Source organism: Ovis aries, chromosome 2 (genome assembly GCF_016772045.2).
Source record: "Ovis aries strain OAR_USU_Benz2616 breed Rambouillet chromosome 2, ARS-UI_Ramb_v3.0, whole genome shotgun sequence".
In the NCBI taxonomy this organism is placed as follows: Eukaryota; Metazoa; Chordata; class Mammalia; order Artiodactyla; family Bovidae; genus Ovis; species Ovis aries.
Window position 1 is genome coordinate 3,621,963 of NC_056055.1, and position 7,900 is coordinate 3,629,862.

A 7,900-nucleotide genomic window follows, 5' to 3' on the forward strand; every position below is an offset into this window, starting at 1 on the left:
GCAGAGGAGTCTGGTGGGCTACAGAGTCCAAAGCATCATAAAGAGCCCAAAGAGTGAGACATGACTGAGCGACTAACACTTTCACTTTTCACTGATGACATCATCAGAGAAATTTCCTAGAATCTGTCTCTTCTATTTCCATCACCCCTCCACTGAGGTCCAAGACGCCACCTTCTCTTGTCTAGCCCCCACTTTCCAACCCTGCTTTGATCCTGCTGGTTCCCGACTCTGTGGCTAGAGTAACTTTTACAAACCACAAAGCTCACTTGTCACTCTCCTTCTTAAAACCCTTTGGGTAACCCCTTCTCATTCCGAGGATAAAAACCAAGAACCATACCACAGCTGCAACGCCTCCCGTGACCTTAGCCTGCCTGCATCACCAGGCGCCTCCCTGCTTCCCAGTCAATTTGGGCATCCAGGGACCCTGGTGTCCTGCCAGCTCTTGGAACACTGATGCTCCCTCTGGCCCACGGGCTTTGCCTGTGCTTTTCCTTTATCCTGGAGGACTTTGCCCCTCGTTGGCTGACCCCTAGTCATCACTCTTCAGGTACCAAGGCTAATGCCCCCACTTGGGGAGTCTCCCTGACTCCGACTCTATCAAGTTCCAGCTGCAGGCTTTCCTAGTGCCGTGTGCGTTCCCCCGGAACAGATGCTCTAGGTTATAATTATGAATGCGGCAGCTTGTTTGGTCATGTCTGTCTCCTCCATAGACTTTAGGCTCCAGGAGGGACATAGCGGCTGCTTTGCTTCTTCTGACATCCCTGGCGCCCAGCCCGGGACACGGCACACAGTAGGTGCTCACTTCATGGCCGTTTAGCGATGAGCAGTTCGGCACCCCATGCCTCACCTCTCTCACCTCCTCTTGCCTCTCCTCTGTGCTCGTGTGGAATTTGTCAGCGAGAGAGCCGAGAATTTGTCCTGAATTTTAAATAACATTTGATTCCAAAATGGGGAGATTTAGCAGACAAAGCTCTTTCCTTCATCTTTTTTTTTTTCTCTTTTTTCAAACTAAGGCTGAGATACTGCTCACCCTCTGGAGACACTCCCACCCCCTTCTCTCCCCACCAAATGGGCGCTGTGAACGGCACTCTCGGAAATCTCGTGAAAAGGGCAGGGTATTGGAATTTGAGACAAAGGGAAGAAAAATGAGCTGGCTTGAAAAGTCTGCCGGCATCGTAATGAGCAAGATTATTCTGGGAAATGCAGGAGTCTGCTGTAAAGGCCCTGGTAAGAGGCAGTTTATAACCAGCCTCGGGTCAGACACACAGCCCACCACACACACACACACACACACACACACGCACACACACACGCACACACACACACACGGCCATGCAGTCAGCCTGTGGTCAGTTGCCTCACTCTGAGGTGGGCCTCATTTGATGGGAGAAGGTGCTAGAGGACCAGGCCTTGAGCAGAATTTGCCTGGAATCATCTGGTGCCACCAAACTCAAGAATTGGGCTCTAGTTTTTCTGGAGCCCAAACACTTCCAGTTTCTGGATGTACATTGTGGGACTGGTTCCACTGGTAGCTCAGATGGTAAAGAATGTGTCTGGCAAGCAGGACCCCAGGTTCAATCCCTGGGTCGGGAAGATTCCCTGGAGAAGGGAATGGCAACTCACTCCAGTATTCTTGCCTGGGGAATCCCAGGGGCAGAGAAACCTGATGGGCTACTGTTCGTGGGATGGCAGAGTTGGACACAGCAGAGTGCCCATCACTTTCACAGTGTGGGACATAGCGGGGACGAGCTCCGTGGGAGCTGTGCCGCTGGACTCCGCCGGGGACTGTGATCTGAATCTCAGCTCTGTTGTCCGCGTGCGGTGTGATGCGCGTCTATTTCTTTCTTTGGTTGTGCCAGGTCTTAGCTGCGCACGTGCAATCTAGTTCTCTGACTTGGGCCCCTGCGCTGGGAACATGGAGTCTTAGCCACTGAACCAACCACCAGAGACGCCCCGTGTTGTGTGCTCTTGGGCATGCCTTTCTTCTTGCCTTAATTGCTTCACCGTTAATAATTTGTATTTTTAATCTTCATATGCATTGAATACTTAACTGTATGTCAGTGTTATGGACTGAATATTTGGGTCCCACCAAAATTCTTATGCTGAGGCTCTGACCCCCTGAGTGACTGTTTTGGGAGGCGGGGCCTCTCAGGAAGTAAAGTTAAGTGAGGTCATAAGAGGGCTTCCCTGGTAGCTCAGCTGGTAAAGAATCTGCCTTCAGTGTGGAAGACACCAGTTTGATTCCTGGGTTGGGAAGATCCCCTGGAGAAGGGACAGGCTACCCTCTCCAGTATTCTTGGGCTTCCCTGGTGGCTCAGATGGTAAAGAATCCACCTGCAATGCGGGAGACCTGAGTTCGACCCCTGGGTTGGGAAGATTGCCCTGGAGGAGGGCATGACCTCCCACTCCAGTATTCTTACCTGAGAGAATCCCCGTGGACAGAGGAGTTGGGCAGGCTGCAGTCCATGGGGTCGCAAAGAGTCGGATATGACTGAGCAACTAAGCACGCAGGGGATACAAGAAAGGGGTCCTGATCCAACAGGATTGGTGTCTTTATTAGAAGAGACAGCAGAGTTCACTCTCTTCCCAGCACGTGAGGACAGAAGGGAGAAGGTGGCTATGCATAAGTTGGGAAGGGAGCCCTCACCAGGGCCTGATCCTGCCGGCACCCTGATCTCAGACCCCCAGCTTCCAGAACTGTGAGAAATGAATTTCTGTGGCTCAAACACTCCAGTCTGTGGTATCATGTTTTAGCAGCCTTAGCAGACTGAGGGTCAGGCACTTGGAACTTGCTTCATCTTCAGGACAACATTAAGGGTAAGCATTCTTTCCATTAATAAACATAAACACTGAAGCTCAGAGAGGTTGAAATAGTTGTCCTGGGTCTCACAGCAAGTAAGTGGGAGTGTCAAGATTCGGACTCAAGATTGTTTGCCTTTAAAGCCATGCACTGGTTGGGAGGCTTTGGTCCTTTTGTCGTGAGTTCTGATTCATCCCCAAGGCTCACCTCCTATCCAGATCTAAGTGGAGCAAGGACCTTCAGACTCATGCCTGGTTCTCATTTAGACCCTGGATGGTTGCCTGGATGATTCCCATAGTCTGAAAATCCTACTATCTGTGGATATTGGTCTTTTCCCTGAAAACAGAGGCTCAGGGGAGTGAAGTGAGTTCCTTCAAGGTTTCACAGGACAGCCGGATTCAAACCTGTGTTGATCTCATCCTAACACAGATCTCATCTGTGTGTATAATCCACAAACTATGCTGTAGAATTATGTGAGAGTTGAGATAGAGGAGGGCCAAGGTCCTCTGGGTGACATATATGAGATGGTGAGCACAATGGACTTAAGAGTCTAGACCAAAGTGGGCTCTTCAAAAGATACAGCATCCTCCAGACTCTAGGGTGAGTACTCTAGGTATTCACCCCAGGAGAAAAATTATGGAGATATCAAAAAGCTCTGTAATTAAGATAAATCATATTCAATTCAATATTTTTTTGAAAAAGTTAATGCAAAAAGTTGGTTCAGAGTTAATGCGAAAATTATCCAGATTGTTGAAGATGGAATCAGACCCTGTACTTATAAAACTCACCTCCCTGCTCCCCCCAACTCTGCCCTGTACGGGAGGAAGCCTTTTTTTTTTGGAGGAAGCCTCTTACTCTGAGGCCTGGCTGCTGATCGTGGATACCTATGGTCTGTGGTCGGAGGGGGTTCCTTGTAGCTGTGAGCAGAGCACTGGCCTCCTGGCTTCAGAGAACTACGCTATGGCTGGGCATTGCACGGGCCATCCTTAGAGGGCGATGGTGAGGAATAGGAGAACATGGAGCTTGGTGACCAAGTCTCACTCAACTTACACATTTCTCCTTTAGGAAGAGTGGCTGGATAGGCAAAGATGTCCAATCTTATGGACCTTTGGAATACTACATAAGTGCCATATGCCTTTGGGGGGAGCAGTACCCCAGTGGTTTTTAAGCTCCCAGGGATTTCATTTCATCCAAGAGTGTAGTAAAAAAAAAACATTTATGTTGCCTAGAAATAAAATTTGTTGTCTAGAAATAAAAATACCCACACCATACAAAATTTGCATGAAAGTTCCAGAAATTCAAGCATACCTAGGACCCCATTCATGGAATTTCAATAACCACCATTTTGGGAGATTGGTGACATAGAAAGCCCATTGCATTTGGACAAAAAAATCAGAATTCACCAGTTATTATCCAAGCAGGCCTCTCTAGTCCCTGAGCCTGTCTCCTCAGCCAGTAAATGTAGGTGTTAGAGATACACTTACCTGGTAAAATATGGTGAGGTTCAAACAAGTTAATGAAGGTGAAAGTGCCTTGTGAGCTGTAAAGTGTTTTCTTCCCAGTGGGCTGTCAGTTGGAATGTCCCTGTTATCTCTGCTGGTTTTTGAAAACTTGGCTGGCTTAGAGAATCTACTGCCCAGGAAGGCAGGGGGTGGCTGCTTCTCTGATGGGTGGGGAAGTTGGGCCTGGCTGGCTCAGAGCAGGGCTTGGCCCCCCTTCTCCTGCCCCTGTCCCTCTTAACCAAGCACCCGGGGCCCCTTGGCGAGCTCCTCCACGGAAACGTGCACCTCTCTCTCCGCAGATTAGTCAGAGTAGCAGATAAAGAGGGCTGAGGACTGAGTGAGGCCATGAGTGAGCTCCCATTAGCGTGGGCTGCGAGTCTCTGGTGGAAGGGGTTGGTAGATAGTTCGGACTTATCTCTCTCCTCAGCATTTAGCTGACTTCCATAATGAGCTCCATTGAACTGTGAGGCCCCAGAGGGGTCCCCAGGCCTCCGAAATGCACTGTAAATCTGATTTCTGCAGAGGTGAACACGTGGGTGAGCAAGGGGAAGGAACACATCGATGCCAGGCGGTAGCTTCTGGGACACTGAGCCTGGGCTGTCTCTGGGGGGATAGTGTGGCTCTGCCAGCACCCCTCCCAGACACAAGGCTAACTGAGGGGTCTGTAGGCACAGAGCAGCCAGATGTGGGTCACAGGGTCTGGCTAGAAGAGACTCTGTCAACTTCTCTGTTTATTTTCAAGGGCAAATGACTTAAAGGACACAACGTGTCCCAATTCCTCCTGTATCAATAATTCAAGTTATGGTTGGCTTAACTGCAGTAGGAAGGGCCAGCTTACAAACTAAAGGCAAAGACCACGTATCACAGGCATTTATCGGCCCTCCCTTCTTTCTTCCTTCTTCCCTCCCTCCCTCCCTCCCTCCCTCCCTCCCTCCCTCCCTCCCTTCCTTCTTTCTGCCTTTCAGTCATTTAACAAATATCCATTTAGGGCCTTCAGTGTGCCAGAAACCGATATGGACTACGGATGATAGATCTGGACCCTGTTCCAATGGAATTGACAGTTCAATGGGAGAGATGGAAATTAATCAAATCATTAAATAAATAAAACTAAGATTGCCACTTTGAGAAGAGCTGTAGAGGAGAAACACTTGATAAAATGAGAGCCTCTGATAGGAAAAGATGGCATAATTAAGGAACACTTCCCTGAAGAAGAAGAGATGCTTGAGTTTTGAGCTCTGAGGGAGATATTGAAATGGAGAGGGAAGAGGCTTCCTGGAGGAGGGGCCAGCTTGAGAAAAGACCCTGTGGCTGGAGAGAGGACGGTTAGTGTATTAGTCAGATAAGGGTAGTGTTTGCTGCAACAACAAAGAGCCGCAAACAGTTGACGCTGAAAGTAATGAAGATTTATTTCTAACTTGCGCTACATGTTCATCGCTAGTGAGCATAAGAGTTCTGTTTCAAAACATTCCCAGGCTGGCGATCTGACTTTATTGGGAACTTTGCAAGTTGCTGCAAAGGAGGAGGACCAGGAACGCTTGGTGAGCCGTGCTGAAGACTCTACGGCTGGTGTGATGGAAAGAGAGCAGGTCATTGAGACAGAATTGCAAGGATGAGGGAAACTGTGATGAGAGCTAATGCCGGAGAGGCAGACAGAGGTGGGGTCCTGCAAATCTCCTAGGCATTGTCAGGATTTGGGTTATTGTAATTGAGAGAGCTATGGGCAGCTGTTGAAATTTTTTGAGCACAGAGGTCGTAAGAAGAGGAAGCTACCAGCATTCTCATTTTTCAGATGATGGTGTTGCTATGGATAGTAACCAATTACTGACACCTCCTATGCACCAGAGGATGAGATGGTTGGATGGCATCACCGACTTGATGGACATGAATTTGAGCAAGCTCTGGGAGTTGTTGATGGACAGGGAAGCCTGGTGTGCTGCAGTCCATGGGGTCGCAGAAAGTCGCACGTGACTGAGAGGCTGAACTGACTGAACTGTGCCTGACAGTCAATCCTTTCTCCCCAGCAACTGAGATGTTTACTGTTTTTATCTCTGTTCACCGAGGAGGAGATGGAGACCTAATGAAGGAAAACAAGTTACTGAACGTCACAGCTGCTATGTGGTCTATGCTCCTCCCAGCCCATCATCTCGTCTGAGAGAGAGTCAGGCATCACTGAGGCTTCTGAGGCTGTAGGTTATTAGAGGGAGAGCAGCCCTTCAGGCAGAGTGTGGTTAATAGTGGACGAGGGGGAAGGAGGCAGGGAGGTGGCACTTGGGGCAGCCCTGTGCCCTGCCTGTCTTGATCTCAGCTGCATCACCAGTCTGAGCAGAGTGGATGGTCCTGGAAGGATACTTTATATGTATGCAAGGGAAGGATGGAAGGATGCAGGGAGAGAAGAAAGAAAGATGGATGTTTGGATGGATGCATAATGTTAGGCAGCATCAAGAAAGATAATGAGCAGATGGCAGCTTCCCAATCTCAGGATTAGGCTTCATGGACAGCATCTCAGCTCTGCAGATGGGAGGCAGGAACTGAGAAGAACAAGAGTTGGTTTGCATGTTAGGGGCAAGGGAAACCAGTCTGAACAGGCCTATGATTTGGATAGTCTTGTGTGTGTGAGGTATTCCAAAACATTATCTTGTTTAATCTGTGTGTTTGAGGCCCAGAGGGTAAAAACAGACCTGCATTCACTAGAAAGACCAGATTCTGTGTCCCTGAGAGTCACAGAATGATCAAATTTTTGCACCATTAGAAAGCCAAACACAGGAGAGAGGAAACTCCCCTCTGCTCTCTGAGGTTGGGCGGTGCGGGCTTAATGCAAATGAATCAACAAACAAAGCGTTCATCAAAGTGGTGCTGCTGACATTGTTGGGAGCTTTGTATCTCTCACATCTTATTTTAGTCACTATTGACGGGGTTATTGTTCCATAACACCCTTCCGGAACACACACCTTGACATCCTGCATGATTTTTATCTCTGGCAGCAAAGTAACAACAAAGCGTGTCACTGGTGTGCAGGCTCTTTGTTAGTCAACATGTTACTTCAGGAGAGAAGTCCTTCATGCCTCCTGCCCTGGTATGCACTGCTGCTGGGGAAAAAATGCATTCAGATTCCCTGGGCTGTGGGAGAAGGCAAGAAGGCGAAAGACAAAGGAAGAAGGTCTTGGCATTGTCTTTCCTCGTGAACCACGTCATCCAGCATCCTTCTAAGTCTTGCCAATTCTCCCCACAGGCACTCAGCTCGGGTCTCACATCTTGTGGTAGCTGGTGGCGCCCCAGCTACCAGTATTTCCCTCCCCACAGTCTCATTTGCCTCTTAAATTCATCCACTCACTCAGATAGACACTTAGTAAGTGCTTTTGAACTGTTGTGTTGGAGAAGACTCTTGAGAGTCCCTTGGACTGTAAGGAGATCCAACCAGCCCATCCTAAAGGAGATCAGTCCTGGGTGTTGATTGGAAGGACTGATATTGAAGCTGAAACTCCAATACTTTGGTCACCTGATGTGAAGAGCCGACTCATTTGAAAAGACCCTGATGCTGGGAAAGATTGAGGGCAGGAGGAGAAGGGGACGACAGAGGATGAGATGGCTGGATGACATC